Here is a 19,192-nt window from a genome sequence, read left to right as displayed (position 1 = left end):
TTTAAATTTTTAAGTGTTGTAATTCAAGAAATACCTATACACACTCCATTCCTACTGTATTCAATTTTTTTTGACATATCCAACTCTCATTTCCATGCAATAAAGGTAGTCCTCAACTTACGACTGCAATTGAATCCCAAATTTATGTTGCTATGTATGATATTTGTTAAGTGAGTTTTGGCCCATTTTACAACCTTTCTTGTCACAATTGTTCGGTAAATCATTGCAATTGTTAAGTTAGAAACATGTTACGTGAGTTTGATTTCCCCATTGACTTTGCTTGTCAGATAGTTGTAAAATATGATCACCGGTCCATAGGATATTCCAAATATCATAATTATGAGTCAGTTGCCACAATCTGAATTTAGATCATATGACCATGGGGATGATGTAATGGTTATAAGTGAAAAATGATCATAAGCCACTTTTTCCAGTGATGATATAACTTTGAACAGTCACTAAGTGAACTGTTGATAAATCAAGGACTATCTGTAATCTCACAAGTGTACTCTTACATAGCCATTTTTATTCTTTTTTATATTCTTTCTTCACAAGGACAATATACTATCCACTCCCTTTCTACCAGCATTTGAATGTCGTAAATTTTCTCCATCTAAATTCCCAACTTTAGTAAACATTCAACCAGGGTGATTAAATTCATCAGTTTGCTCTAATTCTTCACTATTTATTTATGCATTTCTTGGAACAGTTCAGTTTATTTTCCTTGTGAAATACAGTGATCCCCCGGTTATTGCGTTCCCGACCATTGCGAACAGGCTAATTTGCGATTTTTGAACCCGGAAGTCAAAACACCATCTGCGGCTTCCCTGGGTCTTCCCCCTCTTGCTGGCGGGAGGGCGAAGCCCCCCCAGCACCCGCTCGCCCGCCGTTCGCCCGGCCACCCACCGTTCGCCGCTCGCCCGCCGTTCGCCCGGCCACCCGCCGTTCGCCCGCCGCTCGCCCGCCCTTCGCCCTTCGCCCGGGAAGTTCGCCAGGAGTGAGCGGAGAAGCCGCGCGCCTGTTTTAAAACGATCAGAGCCGGCCTGGGGGGGCTTTCCAGCAACCCCCGAGCCCCCAACCCGGGCTCGGGGGTTGCTGGAAAGCCCCCCCCAGGCCGGCTACGACGTTTTAAAACACGCGCGCCGCTTCGCAGCTGTCTCCTGAAGCCGAACGCTAACTTCCGCGTTCGGCTTCAGGAGACAGCTGCGAAGCGGCGCGGGTGTTTTAAAACGTCGCAGCCGGCCTGGGGGGCTCGGGGGCTTGCCCCCGAGCCCCCCAGGCTGGCTGCGACGTTTTAAAAACACGTGCGCGGCTTCTCCGCTGACTCCTGGCGAAATTCCCCGCTTTAGGAGTCAGCGGAGAAGCGGCGCACCTGTTTTAAAACGATCGGAGCCGGCCTGGGGGGGCTTTCCAGCAACCCCCGAGCCCCCAACCCGGGCTCGGGGGTTGCTGGAAAGCCCCCCCCCAGGCCGGCTCCGATCGTTTTAAAACAGGTGCGCCGCTTCTCCGCTGACTCCTAAAGCGGGGAAGTTCGCCAGGAGTCAGCGGAGAAGCCTCGCTGCTGCGGCGGAAGTAAAAACACCATCTGCACATGCGCAGATGGTGTTTTTACCTCCGCAGTGCTACTTCGCGAAAACCCGCTCATTGCGGGGGGTCCTGGAACGGAACCCTCGCAATGATCGGGGGATCACTGTATAACTACAATTTTAAAAAATCCAAAACTTTAAGGCTTAAAAAAAAAAGAACGACTCTGAGGCGGCGAGGAAGAGAATGCGCCTCCCATACACCCGGGCGCGAGGCTGCCTCCCATACACTGCGCCAGAGAGAGAAACTCAGGGGAAATGGCAGGAAACTGGCCAGGCCTTCATGCTGCTCTCAAATTTCCTGGGAAATTTTTCCTGGCTCGGGTTCTTAAGTAGAAAATGGTTCTTAATGGGCAAAAAAATCTTGAACACCCGGTTCTTATCTAGAAAAGTTCTTAAATAGAGGACCACCGTATAGTACACTTTCCAAACTTTGCTTACTGTTGTTTCTTGGACTCTTTCCAAAACTTCTACCAAGCACCTTCTCAAAGAATAATCCCCTCTAATATTTACATTTACCTGGTTACCTATGGTTACCTTTCCTTGATCAAAAGTACATAGTCACAAATGGAATACTAACTAGCATTTAACTGAAAAATGTCGAAGATTTTTATCTTTTAATTATAGGAAAGCCATCTCTACCTTAATATTTAATAACAATCTGCTTCTTTAAGAATATTATCATTGCTGTGATAATACCAAAGTTATTCAGCTGTTCTAATTCCCATCTGGAATGCAAATTGAGATGAGATGATATGATGGAAGGCATGCCTTTTTAAAAATATGGGCAAAAAGAACCAAGAATTCAATCTTATTATGCCCATCATCTTGACTTTTTCTACCCTTTCTCTGCAGACATCCTCAGGTCAGGTGTCCTACAACAAAATATTATGAATTCAACTACAATAGTGAATATTTTAGTTGCTTTCATCTTTGCTAGCTAACTCAAGGGGACAAAAATACTGTGGCTGGATGCACATGATTGTCAATCTTTCTCATCATTAAGAATCTTCCCTATAAAAGCAAGTCTTATAGGACAAATCCCTCATTAAAAGGCCTCATAAATTAACATTTTAATTTATTCGAAATCTGTACAACACAACTAGAGAAATTATTTGAAGTATCTACCAATTAGAGTTAGAAATATAGAAGATTGACGGCATAAAAGATAGAAGACATAGAAGATCTTCCTTTCGAAGATACACATTAAAATAAAGGTATAGTGAAGATAAAGGAATAGCAAACTACTGTACATGTTTTTCTCAGAGCCAGGAGAAACCTGGGAATACACAAGCATAAAAACACATGTGGAAAGAATAAGAAGTAGAATTCAAGTGAAAATTCATTTTGGGCAAAATAAATTTTAGATTCAGTGTTTCTAGAATGAAATGTAACAGTACACCTTTTAATACTCTGCAAATCAAATGCAATGAAATAGCATATTTTATAACTATGAAAAAATAGAAAATGCAAGCATTTTTAAATGTTAAAAAGTTCAACGTATAAAAAATAGCTACCAGGATATGAAAGGAGGCAGCAAATAAATTTTGTACTTTCCTTGGCAACTGATACGTTAACAGCATACTAACATAATCAAATGAAAAATTCTATTACAAATCATAATGTTCTCTGGTAACTCATAAATTATGCATTTTATTTCAATACCAGTCCAGACTTAAAACATTTTCTGCTGATATTTTTTGCTATCCCATTTTATAAAAAAGAACAAGCTGAATACTAGCTGCTGTAATCTGGCAAATCACAATTTAATGTTTGCTTTGGAAAATACGTGCATTAATGAAATGATTCCTACACTACTAGTTGCATCTCATTGTGTCATTTCACATACAAAAAAAAATATCTCCCAAATGAAACCAAATCTCATGAGGTTACTCTGCCCTTCATACCTTTTGGAGCACACTTTTTGGAGCAAAAACATGTGATACACGAGATATGAAGGACAATCTAATTAAAATCCATCTGCGTAGGTATCTAGACCTGTTTCCTTTATCATTACTCTGTGTGATGGAATTTCTCCGTCCACCCCACCCACCCCAAAAAAAGAGTACAATATAGATGAATAAAAAATGCCCAGCAACCACAATAACCTATATTGCATTATTCTTTTTGTTTTGACCTATTTCTATATATTCAGGGGTGGGCTACTGCCCGGACAGGGGGAATGTACACTGTTTTATTGTCGCTGTTAGCAAGTCTCTGGAGAGGGGCGGCATACAAATCCAATAAATAAATAAATAAATAAATAAATGCAGTGAGGTAGCGAAAATGGAGCTCCATGCCAGAGCACCCAATTTACACTGAAAAATGTTGAAAGAAAAATGCAGGGCATCCTGCATAAGCCACACCCACAGTGTGGTAGTAAAAATTTCGGTAGCCCTTCACTGCATATATTCCATACAGAAACCCCTAAATCACAGGTAATACAATTTTTATAAACCACTGTTACTTTTGGAAGAATATTTTACAATTGGGAAATAAGATACAATGGACGATTGAAGACCATCTCTGTTCATATAAGATGGAGGAATAATGATCCTGGTTCTTTGTGGAATACTGTAACTCAATTTAGGGATTTTAGAAAGACTGTCGTCAAGATTCCCCATGCTTGAAACATATATATTATTCATATTCTCAATTTGAGTAGCAGTATAGATTATTTGAGTCTATGGTAATCTATTGGTGTTGATTAGTATCAATATTATTATTATTATTATTATTATTATTATTATTATTATTATTATGTCAATACAACACAGCAAACGAGATCACTATGCTGGATTTCGTATTTCATCACCAGTCGGGCGCTTCCCAAGCACCTAGAACTGCGTGATGTAGCGGCGAATTATGTTTGCCGATCCCAGTAAAGCAGCCTTTTGCAATTGACAGATGGAGATTTTGTCAATTCCAATGGTTTTCAAATGCCTGCTGAGATCCTTTGGTACTGCGCCCAGCATGCCAAGTACCACTGGGACCACTTTCACTGGCTTATGCCAGAGTCGTTGCAGCTCGATTTTTAGATCTTCATATTTCACTAATTTCTCTAGCTGCTTCTCCTCAATTCTGCTGTCTCCTGGGATTGCGATGTCGATGATCCATACTTTCTTTTTCTCCACGATCACAATTATTATTATTATTATTATTATTATTATTATTATTATTATTATTATTTATTAGATTTGTATGCCACCCCTCTCCCAAGACTCGGGGCGACTCACAACAGTGATAAAACAATATACAATAACAAATCTAATATTAAAAGTCTAAATAACAATTTAACATTAAAAACCTAAAAACCCCATTATTTAAAAAGCATACACACAAACATACCATACATAAAACTACATAGGCAAGGGGAGATGTCTCAGTTCCCCCATGCCTGACAGCAGAGATGGGTTTTAAGAAGTTTAGGAAAGGCAAGGAGGATGCCTGCATATCTTCCAATCCCCATCTCACTTTTGGGTGGGAGTGTGTTAATTGAGCACACTACCATGCAGCCATTGTAATAATTAGCAATCCTCCCCATGAAAACTATAGCATTTAAGATATGGTCTCAAAATTCTAGAGTTTGGGAAAGAAGGAACTGATGAGCAATTCTGCTCTTGGGGAGTTGCTTACATTAAACAAATTAAAACACTAGAATACATACATGCTTGGTAATGCCCAAAGTTTTACAGGAAAACCCAAACTTTTTGTGTTGTTTTCTGTTGAAGTTCTAAATCCATTGCTATTGATCTATAAGCTCTTCATGACCTATTGAGTACAAGGGAATAATAGGATACAGATAGAAACTAACTCTAAATTCCCTCTTTGTCACTTTGCTTGCTCTTTGTTTAAGAGATCACTAATCTGAGGTCAAATTCCTTATGTGTCCAATCACACTTGGCTAATAAAAGAGTGTTGGAGGATGTTGGAGAGTCAAGATAGAAGCTATTACAATTACACACATAACTAATACTAAACAAATGAGGGATTTTAAGACAGTAAAATATTTGTTTTAATAAAGCAGTGTGATACAATATACTAGTGAGAATATCATTTATAAATTAGCATGTATGTAAGAGAATGTGTGTCTCTTTCATAGACCTTTAAATGACCTTTCCCTCATTTTCCACAGTACTTTACTATGGCTTCTTCTTTCCTCCTTATCTCAATTACTGATATTGGAATGTCTGAGTTTTCTCCTGCCTAAAAACCTTTTAACACAGAAGGTTCTTCTGTGTCCAGTACTGTCCAGTACTATTTTAATCTTCTTACCCAACACAGTCTGTCCTCCTGGTTTTTTCCACATTTCCACAAACCGCTCCAGGATTGAAAAATCCGCTCCACGATTTTTCTCCCCGTTTTTCTCCTAGTCCCAAGGCTGTAATGTCTGGGCCCATTCCTCCACTTCACTCGATATTAACCAGATGACATCCTCTCAGGCAGTATATCTTGCAGCCTCTGAAATATAGCAGGCTTCCCACTTTCTCTGTTGACTCTTTTTATATTGGATATCTAAGGCATGTACATGTCACTTTACAGGTGACTTCTAGCATTTCTCCCCCTTTCTACCTATGTGTTTTAGTCATATGCTGACTAAAACACAAAATATCTTCCCAAAAAAGATATCTAGTATAAACTGAGATACTTTTCTTGAGGCAGGCATTTCACTCTGTCACAATGTTCTTTTGATAGTAGGATGCAGTTAGCTAGGTGCTAGACGTGTATTTGCAGTCTGCTGAAGCAAGGTAGAAAAGCAAAACCTATCCAAATTCTCCTTCTTTCTTTAATGTACAGTACTGAAACGCCTGCTATAAGGTATAAAGCTTGCAACATTATCTAAAGCTTTGACTTTTCACTGATTTCAAGTTTCAGCTACCAAATTCAGAGCAGTGGGGGAAGAACCAGATGGTAAAACTGAAGTACAGATAGTCTTTGCCCAATGATGTTAATTGGGTCTGGCAACTTCATTGCTAAGCCATGCAACTGAAAAGCATGAAGTCACATGACTGGACCAATTTCCAATGTGTTATGAGTGGAGTCAAATTACTCTCACCCAAAAAAGTCCTTGAATACGGCAGCGTGTCAAAACAAAAGAGCAGATGAGAACGGCTGTAAATCTCCACAGCCACCCACGCCAGAAACCCCCCAAGAGTTATTTAACTATGAAGTGTCCAAAGTTCAGTAGATGTCCTTGAATACAAACTGTAGTAATGTTCTTTTAGGAGTCTTTTTCTCAAATGGATAAATGCCCACACGTACACTCCCCAACACCCATAATTTATCACAAAACACATTAACATAATTACCCCTTGAACATGTGTGCTCACTTATCTTCTGAGACGCCTGCGCAACTGGTCCCTTCTTGCCATAAGCCTGCGCACATGGGCATCCACAAGTGGGTCCTCCTCTGATTCTGATGACTCACTAATTGGAGCACTGACTGCACCCATCTCCTCGTCTGATTCTTCTCCCCAACTATCTGTCCCTGGCTGTGAATCAATTTCACTGGCTGATTCTGCTGGCAATAAAACAGGTCTCTGATAACCCGAGGATTCCCCTAAATCAACAGCCAAATTCCTCACTGCAGGAGGTGGTCCAGAGCCAACCACAATACAATGGCAATTGCAGCAACTCTAGCTGCTATTCTGAGATGTATTTCACGCAGTTGCAACAATCCTGTCACATGGATGTGATTGTATCCTATGACCATTTGCAACCTGTCAGCTTTCCCATAAACTTTGCTTGTCAGAAGCTAGCACTGAAGGCTAAAAATGGTAACCATGTGACATTAGGACACCGATATTGCAATAGTGAGTGAATTGCCAAGCGCCCTAATTGTGGTAGGAAAGCTTGAACAGCCACAATAAGGAAACATCGCTAACTACCTTTCATTTAGAACTACTATAACTTTGAATGGTCACTGAATGAGTGGACGTTCAATGAGTACTACCTGTGTTATGTCTCTCTTTCCAACTGTGGCAATGGCATATTCTTAGACAATTGTCAAGAAACAAAAGTAGAAGAACTAGGTTATATATTAAGGGGAGCTTGGCATTGAGCAAACCTGGTGTATAATCAAATATTCCATGAACAAAATATCAGACTTCTTGCAACATGGCATTGGGCCAGATTACTTACGGAACCGCCTTCTGCCGTATGAATCCCAGCGGCCAGTTAGGTCCCACAGAGTTGGCCTTCTCCAAGTCCCTTCAACCAGACAATGTCATTTAATGGGGCCTAGGGGAAGACCCTTCTCTGTGGAGCCCCGGGCCCTCTGGAATCAGCTCCCCCCAGGGATTCGTACTGCCCCCCCTCCTCACCTTTTGCACGAGTCTCAAGACTCACTTATGTCACCAGGCTTGGGACAATTAGATCTAGACCCCCTGGCCAATAAATGTGATGTATGGCTGTGAATGAATTGTTCAATTGATTTTAATATACTGGGTTTTTAGCTTATGTAGTTTTTTAATTAAGTAGATCTGTTTTGTATTCACTGTTTTATATTGTATCCTGTGAGCCACCCCGAGTCTTCAGAGAGGGGTGGCATACAAATCTAATAAATAATAATAATAATAATTTTATTTATGTACGTACATACGTACGTACAGGCGTATTTATTTATTTATTTATTTATTTATTTATTTATTTATTTATTTATTTATTTATTTATTTATTATTAGATTTGTATGCCGCCCCTCTCTGAGGACTCGGAGCGACTCACAACATAATAACTGATCTCACAAATCAGAAGCCTCGTAGGCAAGGATGAAACTCTTTACTCCAAGGATTAAGATATCTGTTAAATCAAGCAATCACCAATTATGAAATACAAATGCAATTATAATAGAAGCAAGATTCAATTTTGGTGCCTCTTCTGCCAATGTACCACGATCAGCTTTGAATTATGGAGCTGGACAGGAGAGATGATTTGTATCTGTGCATTGCTATGATAACAAATAATATGATCTACAGCATTTGTCTCTGACCTTGCTAACTGTACAGTTCATAATAAGTTTGGGAAATGCTGCACTATTCTAATTGAATGGTTATTAGGTCTAACACCAACTTAAATAAAAAAACACAGAGAAACCAAATGTAATGATACAGCAGAGGCTTTGGAATTGCCCTCAACAGGGTAAATTCTTCTATTAAAACACAGTATTTTTATTTAAATTTAGATTTAAGGATATACATTCACCTTTTCTAAAGAATGCAAATCCTTCTGTCTTTGTGACAATAGGGTTTCCATTTGGGGGGCAATTTAGACCCTGCTAAAAAAGACACTCAAAAATACTATATATCATTATTTATTTTGTCAAGCATGTATAAGGTGACATATAGAAGAAAAAACATGATTACGAGTACAGGAAATGGTTACAAATAAATGGGGGACAGTAGGACAGGGACGGTAGGCACATTGGTGTGCTTATACATGCCCCTTACAGACCTCTTAGGAATGGGGTGAGGTCAACAGTAAACAGTCTAAAATTAAAGTTATAGGGGTTTGGGGATGAAACCACAGAAACAAGTAGTACATTCCAGGCACTGACCACTCTGTCGTGGTGCAGGAAGCTGACTAGGCCGCACCCACCATGGCCACAGTCATCCAGCAACTAGACAGAGAACCCCTTGCTAATTTTTTTTAAGCCCACCCCTGATTATATTCCTAAAATAGTTCAACCATAGAACGAATACCCCAAATACCATACATTTCACTTCTCTTCCTCTTGAATAAAATGAAGTTGGGATTGCAAAAATTATTGCAGTAGTCACTGTTGATCATAAAGTTAACTGCATGCAAATATCAAACACCCTATCTTTCTTAGTTCCTTTTTAGGTAAAGCAATTCTTGTATTAACTGACTTACTGCTCTTACACAGAATCTGCAAATCCTATCTCTTCAACTGAGTGATCAGTGACATGTCATGCAACCTTTGTTTACTTTGGCACAAATACACTTGATGACATTTTGTTGAAGCAATACAGAATGGCTTTCCTGGACGGGTGCTACAAATTCTGCACTTTATCAGCTTACTTTGTTAAAGTATTTTGATATTTGTAAAAGGAGTTTCTGAAGTTTGTAAAGTTCAGTTGCCCCAACTAGGCTGCATTTATTTCAATAAAATACTCCCTTGGAATTACACTTAAGTAGTCTTTGTTCTACATCATTTCACTCAAAGTGCATGTACAGGATATATTAAAATCCCAGTAAAAGGGAATATTTATAGTTCAGGTTGAAATGAGGGGTCTTGTTAAAATCAATTGTTGTGAAAAGTGTAGATGCAAAATCCTATATCTTATCTCCTGCATTCCTTTAAAGTAGGAAGGAGCCCTACGCTCCTTTCCTCCATTCCTTTAAATTGGGTATGGAGTGGGGTAGAAATAACTGCTTCAGGCAAGTAACTTGTGTAAAAGGACCCAGACAACAATTTAGAATAGAATAGAATAGAATAGAAGTTATGACTGGTCCATTAAAGCAGATTGTAATTTAGTGTGAAAATTCCAACATTATGAAGAGCAACTCCATATTTATTATTACATATTACTCATTTGATTCCTTTTTTCTAAATCAAATACTGCCTCCCATATTTCATCAGTCCATTGTAATCTGTCCTAATCTAAATTAAACATCTCAATTTAATTTTAAAATTGCATCAATTGGCATCTCGTTCAGATATTTCATCCAAAAGGGGTTCAAGAAGTCACTTCAAGCTGCTCAGAATCACCTGAAAACAGACACACATACACGAGGGAGAGTTAGAAAAAGCAGCCAACAAAAAAGAACACTATTAGATCACAGGTCCTCAACCCCAGTCTGGGATCCCCAACCCCTTATACTGTATTTGTAAATATTGAAAATAAGCCTAATAAAGAATTTAATAATGTATAAATCATCCATCTGGAAGCACCAACAGTCAAAGCAAAAAATACTTTGTAATAGTCTCTAAACAGATTACTTGACATAAATAATTCAGATTAAACAAAGACAGAAATTATTCATTGAGTAGCTATTACTTTTTCTTTTTAACAGCACAGCAACAATGTTAATGTATTTCTGGCATCTTCACATTATCTTTAATTCTATCTTTTAAATTCTGCTTTGTGCTTTTCTCTACCTTTTTAAATTTTATTAAATCCTAATTGAAAATTCTTAATGTTGTATTACATTATGTTGCATTATGCTTTTGTTTGTGTAGTTTTCATCTTCCAGTTATTTTAGAAATTGCTGAAGATCTTTTGTTACAAGGCCATGTAATAAAACATACCGAAGAAAATTACCCAGTCTACTTTGATAAATTCAAAAATGTCACACCAATAATTAACAAATCAGTCAAAGATGTCTAAAACAACATCCATCCCTAATAAATATCTACATTCAGTGGAATGGCATCAGTGTAACCAGGTTCTTTAGACAGCAAAATCTTATGCATATTTAATCAAATTTAAATTTCATACTGTGTTTCCCCAAAATTAATACCCTTATACTTTCTGAACTCCGAAATAAGTGCTTGACCTTATTGTGATGAAGTCTTCTTATTTTGGGATACGTGGAGCAAGACTGGCTCCTCTTGCCATCTTAGCTGATTTCCAGCTCTGTCTCCCTAACCCTTGTTGGGTTTAACCACTCTACTACATGCTTGCACTGTCTTGTAAACATATCTCTATGGTCAGGTCGCAATTAACTGACCAGCGTGTCACCTTTTGATGACCAAAAGGGGTAGGTACTCTACAGACTATATAAGTTTAGTTTAGTTTAGTTTAGTTTAGTTTATTAGATTTGTATGCCGCCCCTCTCCGAAGACTCGGGGCTCACAGCAGAATAGTAATACAATATACAGTGGTACCTCGGTACTCGAACGCTTCCTTTCTCGTACATTTCGGATAACGAACAAAATTTTCGGCAAAAATTTGCTTCGGTATCTGAACAAAAATTCAGATACCGAACAGCCAGAGAAAATTTTGTTCATTATCCGAAATGTAATCCCGGCAGCTTCAGGGGGGCTGAGGAGCTCTCTAAGAGCTCCAAGCTGCAGGAAGGGTGGGGGCTGCTGAAATCTTGGCAGCTTCTGGGGGCTCCTTTCCTCATTGCTTCCTCTTATTACCTGTAAGCAGCTTCAAAAACTTTCTCCTTCCCTGTGGCTCCAACACGCGGCGATTTCCCTTCCAGTAGCAAGAGCGCCGGGAAGTCACGTAATGAAGGAGCTGCTGGAGAGGCAGCAATTGCTGAGATGGCTCCGTCGGCTTCCCTTCACCACATGACGTTCTCGGCGCTCTTGCTACTGAAATCGGCGATTTCCCTTCCAGTAGCAAGAGCGCCGGGAACGTCACGTGGTGAAGGGAAGCCAACGCTTCTTTTTGATGACACTTCTTTTTCACCTCCTTCTATCTCCTGTGTGCTCCATTGTCCTCAGCTGAGGACACATGTGTGAGATGAAATCCAAAGCCATCCTCACACATGGGACCATCCAGAAGTTATTAATATGGACTGGAATATAAACTTATCTGCCTGCAATCTGTAATTGCATGAATCAACAGAATTGTAAGTAAATATTATACTTTTCATCTTTATGAAGGAGTGGTCATTCATTGCTAACAAATGGGATTCTGAGCCATGTGTTGATTTCTTGCCATGCTAAATCCGCTGTAAATTAAACCAGCTGAAGTCGGCTAATACTAATAATATTAATAGTAATCAAAATACCCAACAACCCTAACCAGAAGAAATGGCGGGGACTAGCTGTGCATGCGTATATTTTCAGGGAGGGCTTATTTTGGGGGGAGGGTTTATTTTTTGGAGAACGGTTTATTTTGTGGGGGATGTCTTATTTTCAGGGAAACACAGCATTATTCAAAAGACTTTACTGTAGGCAAATAAATATACAATTTCTGTTTAAGTCATTTTAATTCAAAGCATAATGAAGAAAAATCATCTCTTATTCAGTAAGATTCTGATCTGCTAATATCTACAAAATAAAAATGCTGAAAGTTAAAATATCTGCTTAATCAAATCACACACTCTTAGCTTAATCCTGTTGACTGTACAACCAATCGTGAAAGAATGACAATACCAAGAATTGAGAAATGATTACATTATTCACTTAACAGACATTCCTTTTCTCTATAAGTCAGGGGTCTCCAGCCTTTTGGACCTCAGGGATCACTAAATTCATAATTTTAAATCCCAAGGACCACTGGGTGGGAGGTCAGCTACCTTTTAGGCTTCTGTCTGCTTCTGTGAGGCCCCCAGGTGGAAGGCCCGAGAGAAAGCACCTGGTCCAGGCACATAGCCTGTAAATCTCTTTTGTGTTCCTTCTCTCAAGAAGTTTGGTCAATCGGAGTGAAGGAAAATGAAGATGGGGCAGACTGACTGTAGCCTGTTGATGTTATTGGGAAAGTCACCCCCATATTCCAGAACTGTAGCTGTAGTCTCCCCTCCCCTTCTCGGCCTACCTGCCAGCCCACGCCCTTTGGCCATTTTCAGCCTCCATGTGTCACATTTTCAGACTCCACATAACCCGTTTTTGGCCTCCATGCATAGCATTTTGGCCAGTTTCAGGCGGCGGGGATCAGTGGTAGCAAATGGAGTGGTGGCGAATGGGCTGCGGGAGTGACAAACAGGTAGCAGCAAACAGGAGGCAGAAAATGGGCCACACCAAATGAACCAAGGTGAACGGGCAGCGGCAAACAGACCGTGCTGAATGGGCAGTGGCAGCACTGAATGGACCATAGTGAATGGGCCAGATAAATACCGCATGGATGCTGGAAGGCAAAAACAGATTTTTTTCTTATTTGCCTCCCCCAAAAAGGTAGGTGCATCTTATAGTCTGGAGCATCCTATACTCCCAAAAATATGGTATTTTATATAACAACAACCTAGACCAGTGATGGCGAACCTATGACACGCGTGTCAGCACTGACACGCGTAGCCATTTTTGGTGACACGCGGCCGCCGGAGAAACAGGGAGCTTTAGGGAGTGCAATTGCAACCGCAATTATTATTATTATTATTTTTCCTCTCCCCTTAATTAAGAGGCCGGGCGATTTTCACCCGGCCGATATTTGTGATGGCTGGGAGGGGCGAGAACATCGCCTCCCAGCTGGGCGCGCCTGCACAGAGCGCAGGCTCGCCCACACGCTGCCTTTGGCAGCACAAGCATGCCTGTCCGGCAGGGGGAAGAATCACCCCGGCCGGACGTCAGTTTCAGCTGGGGGGGGGGCGCCGCCTCCCAGCTGATTGGCGCGGCGCCAAGCGTCGGAGCCCACCACGAACGGTGGTTGGCTCGCAGGGGCCGCTGGGAGCGAGGGGAGGGGTTGCAGGCCTATTTCAGGGTCTGCACCCCTCGCCCTCGCCCCTCTGCTCCCTGCTCGCCTTCCAGAACAGTGTTATAAAGGGAGAGAGGGAGAAAGAGAGGGAGGGGAAGAGGGGAAGGAAGGAAAAGAGAGAGAGAAAGAAAAAAGTGGAAGGAAGAGAAAGAAAGGAAGGGAGAGAGAGAGAAAGTGAAAAAAGTGGAAGGAAGGGACAAGGAAAGAAAGGAAGGGAGAGAGAGAAAGAGTGAGAGAGAGAAGATAGGAAGAGAGAGAGAGAGAAATGATAGAATAAAGGGGAGAAAAAAAAGAGTAATGAGAAAATGTTTGAGGCAGAGAATGACAGGAAAGAGAGATAAATAGAGAGAGAAGTGACTCTTGATTTAAAGCATATGGTAAAAGCACTTAAATAATAACAGAGAAAAAAAACCCCAACCCTCACCTGTTTTTATTAATAGTTATGTTTTTGAATTTGCTGGTTGTTTTAGTTTTAATAGTAATAGAGTTTGGTTTTGTTTTATTATTAATTTCTTTTAATAAAAAAGAAGGGATTTATTATTTATTTATATTTATATTTATTTGTTTGTTTGTTTATCTACCTATCTACAAAATACCAACCTTCAATTGAAGATTTAGCCAATGAAATTCAGCAACAAAAAAGTCACTAAATCAGTGATGGCGAACCTGTGGCAGTCCAGCTGGACTGCCACAGGTTCGCCATCACTGGAAGAATTCCCCCTCTCCCTCACTTATCTTAGTTCATGGCACTCCACACAAGTTAAATAACAGCAAGACCAACGAAAGAAACCAACTGACAGATTAACAAAGAAGTCACTAAGTAGGTAAGTTAAATAATTATGCACATTTGTTATTTAAACTATAAATATCACAAAATTATGTTTTTTTCTCAAGGTGACACACCACCCGAGTTATGCTCAGTTTTTTGGCGAATTTTGACACACCAAGCTCAAAAGGTTGCCCATCACTGACCTAGACTAACTTATTCAACTTTTACCATAACAGTTTGAAAACTGGGCCACAACAATGACAATCTTTTAATACATTTTAATGATCATAATACAAAATTCATTTTAGAAGAGAAAAAGTCTGAATTTGTGAGTATTGGAGAGGAGAATCATTCTAACGCAACAAAACTGGTTCATCTGGATAACGCAATAAACTGAAGTTCCATGTCTTGCATTTGATATCTATTTTTAATTGTGCTTTTTTTCACCTTAGAGATAAAGCAAAATTGTTCACTTGATTCTGTCTCAATAAAAACAGGCAGAGAAATGAGAACCACCTCTGCCTTTGGCAACCTTTCACATTTTTCATATTTCCACAGTACCTCTAGATTTATTTATATTTAAAGTCTGTTTTTTCTCCAGAAGCTCAAGGGGACTTCAAGAAAGATCTCCCTTTACTCTATCCTCATAGCAACTAGCCTATAACTTGAGGCGACAGACCCACTGACCCATTTCCATGGCTGCGGGTGAGTCCTATTACACTGGAGAAGTGGACTCAGCAGCACCTGCAATCTCTATGTCATATGAGAAGAGCACATCTTCCTTTCCTTGCCCTCATCACTTTCCTTAGAAGGACGATAGAAAACATCCCATCATAGTGTATTACTGTTTCGTTTGGAAGTACAGTGTTCCCTCGATTTCCGCGGGGGATGCGTTCCGAGACCACCCGCGAAAGTCGAATTTCCGCGAAGTAGAGATGCGGAAGTAAATACACCATTTTTGGCTATGGACAGTATCACAAGCCTTCCCTTAACACTTTAAACCCCTAAATTGTGATTTCCCATTCCCTTAACAACCATTTACTCACCATTATTACGGGTACTCACCATTGAATAAGACACTTAGTGATCCTGATATTTATAAACATAATTATTTATTAACAATAATTAATTTTTTTGTTATTTATTTGCAAAAATTATTAGTTTGGCAATGACGTGTGACATCATTGTGTGGGAAAAACCATGGTATAGGGGAAAAAACCGCGAAGTATTTTTTAATTAATATTTTTTGAAAAACCGTGGTATAGGCTATTCGCGAAGTTCGAACCCGCGAAAATTGAGGGAACACTGTACTACTATTTTGGACAGGAATGCTGTGCAGAGAGTGGTGAGGTTGGCAGAAATGTTTATTGGAAGTTCACTTCCTTCTATCCAGGCCATGGCATATAAGGCATATAAGGTCTGCAGAGTAGTCAGGGACACTAGACAACATCTCCATTACTGGTTTTCTTTGTTACTTTCTGGGAGGAGTCTTTGTGGTATCCAAAGCAGAACAACTAGATTTTGTAGTAGCTTTGGACCATATAGTATCAACCTTGTAGACTCTCAAGACTTCTTTCAAAGTGTATTCAGAGTGAACAGTGATTAATTGTGTGTTTGAGTGTACGTGTGTGTGTGCAGCATAGGTGTGTGTGTATGTATATTTTCTTTTGAGAGAAGAATGTGCCTATGTGTACACAGAAAAAGTGATAACAAACGTTATCTTATCACATCATATAGCCTCCTGAAGTAAACCAGTAATTACAAACAGTAATATATGTGTACATGCATATGTATTTCTAATTATTTGTCATGCCCCCATAAGTCTGAATCTGTAGGGGAAGATGAACTGGAACAAGAGCTGACAGAGATTGAGAGGGCGGCTCCATTGGTCCTGGAGTAAACTGGGGATCTGTCCAGGCAGAGCTTTACTGAATTAGTAAGGCCTGCAGAAAGAGAGACACCGGATCTCAGAAGAAGAGCAAGGATTACTCCCTCCTGTTCCAAGAACAAGGAGGGGAGAAAGAAGGCGAGATCAAAGCAGATTGTGCCAGCTACAAGGGAGGACAGTGCCCCACCCCCTTTCACAAGGCACACCTGGGGACTGAGATGTAAGAAAGTGCCAGTGGGAGGGGCATTTGTCAGGAACAATGAATCCGTGGAGTCTCATGTGCACTTGCCAAAACTTGGAGATTGCTGTACTCTATCTTGTAGGGCTTACCTGGTTTGCCTGCTTCACTGAACTTCTTGCTCTGATTACTGTTTGGCTAACCTTGCTTACTGGATTACGCGCAGCCAGAGGCTTCTGGAGGTGGATGGGAGAGCTTTGCTCCAGGACTTGTAGTGAATGTTGGATCATTTGGGGGCACAGTTGGAACAATAAAAGGGAGTTAGACCTGTTCTTTGGTTGTGTTGCTTTTGTGCGAGACCCTGAGTCACCACATTATTCTTTAAAAATAAAATGTTTTACTAATTAATTTCCTTTTTTGTTTCTACTGATTACAGTGAATAATACAGGAATATTATCCAGTTATTCAGCATAGACACCACAATGTTACAATAACACAGACACATACACACACACATCGTCCTCACGCAAATTGTATACCCTTTTCATCTTTTAGACAGTCTATCTATAGAGCCTGTATAGACTACCTGAGTTTGGAGTCTAATATTTAAAAATATTTTTCAATAGGTCCAACATTAAAATATTTTGTTTCAGTGTGCAATTGTAAATTGAGTTTGAGTGTTCTTTTTAATAGAAAAACGTCCAAAAAAAGTTTTAATCATCACTTTGTTCCTTTGTTTTAGTTTTTAAACTTGTAATTAAAATGAATTTAGCTAAGATGGAAGGAAACTCACTTAGTGCTGTAAAAGTTGTTAATCCAAAAAATAGAAATGAAAGTATGAAGTTTATTTTCTTTTCAAAGATGCCAAATATGAGCAAGATGGTTATTCTCTCATCTTCCAAAGCTCTAAACCTGCTGGAGAGCAATATCATGTGGTCTCCTCATGAGGAGCTGGTGACTGTAGCACTTGTGGGAGATCTCAACTCTACTCCTTGCTGGAATTATTTAAAAGACAATTTACTTGCCAGATCTTCATTCCATTGCATTTGTCAACATTTTTCACCAAGCAATCTTCAAACTGCCATTTCTTCCTCAGAAGTCATTTCAAACTAATATCTGTTTCCCATCCAACAAAGGTTAAGCATACTACAAGGCATCCTAGAGTCATCATCATTAACCCCAGCCAGTGCTACCGAATTACTTGACACGCTTTGTTGAGAATGCATATTAGGCCAGAATCATGATGCAGTTGTTCTGTTCAGGAGGTACAATCACAAGTAACAAATAGAAAACAGGAATGTGAAGCCAAATGTCTAGCATTCTACCGTAGACATGTGCAATTGTGTCATAGTGAGCAAAAACTTGATGTAGCACTTCTTATCTGACCGTCTAATAGTTGATATATGAACCCATCACCCTTCAAGCATCAAATAAATCTTAATACCTTATCTAGATGATACCTGGGTTTCTTCCAGTATTAATAAATAACACTATTATGTTCCTGTTACCATGTTTTTAAAAAGGCATTCAAAAAACAGGAAAAACTCAAACTACATAAGTAAATGAAGTACAGTATCATCATCTCATATTAGTTCCACTAAATCTCTCTATTGGGGATAAGAGCAAAGAAAATGTATAAATAAAATTACATATTCATGATGCTGTATGCATCCCATTGTACACTTCCTTGTCTTGGCAACTTCAAATATTTTAATCCCTAAAGTAAATTAATTACATTTGAAAAAGCAAGCTAAACATGGAATCAAAGTCATCTCCCTTAAAAAGAATTTCAAAACACTAAAGATTTTACACTTTTCAATTGCAGCATGCAATAAAATTAAACCAAAATCAATGAGTCATTCTCTAAACATCTTGACTTCCCACCTCACATCCACCTTTTAAATCATGACTATATATAATTCTCAAGGTACAGTTTCTTTATTAAAATATATGTGTATAATTCAATGTCCTAATGCTAGAATTAGAACTCCTAACAAGCTCTATGGATGGCTGCATGTTCACCTTCCCTTGAAATGCTTCCATTTCAGTATCATTTTCTGATTTACAAAAAAAAAAAATAGTTCATTTCTTATATTCTCGTCCTTATGCCTGCACCATGCAAAGAATCGAAAATGATACAGCATGTTCTATATTACTCTTATGCTTCTCCCTTGATTCATTGTTCCTTTAATATTTTCATTAGCTGCCTCACTTTTTCTGCTCTTCTAGTAATTAAATCACAGCCACACCAGCCTTGCTACTTAATTATCAAATCCCTTCCATTACCAAATTTCTAGCTTTTTAATTTATCAAATGGATGACATTAAAACATTATTTAAAAAATTTCCTAATCACTCTGGGATTTTCTCTTTAGACTAAAAAAGATCTATAAAAAATGCAGGATGAGTTCAAATATAATAAAATGTTTTGCTATTATATATACAAGG

The 19,192-nt window shown here is 39.4% G+C and overlaps 1 protein-coding gene across 1 annotated transcript in view; it reads right to left on the bottom strand.

Moving 5' to 3' along the window:
• Positions 1-19,192, bottom strand: part of RYR2 (ryanodine receptor 2) — a 279,326-nt gene that overhangs the window by 213,175 nt on the left and 46,959 nt on the right. The window lies entirely within an intron of this gene.

The sequence above is a fragment of the Erythrolamprus reginae genome, chromosome 1, assembly GCF_031021105.1.
Source record: "Erythrolamprus reginae isolate rEryReg1 chromosome 1, rEryReg1.hap1, whole genome shotgun sequence".
NCBI classification, from domain to species: Eukaryota; Metazoa; Chordata; class Lepidosauria; order Squamata; family Dipsadidae; genus Erythrolamprus; species Erythrolamprus reginae.
This window is presented reverse-complemented; position numbering and strand designations above follow the sequence as displayed.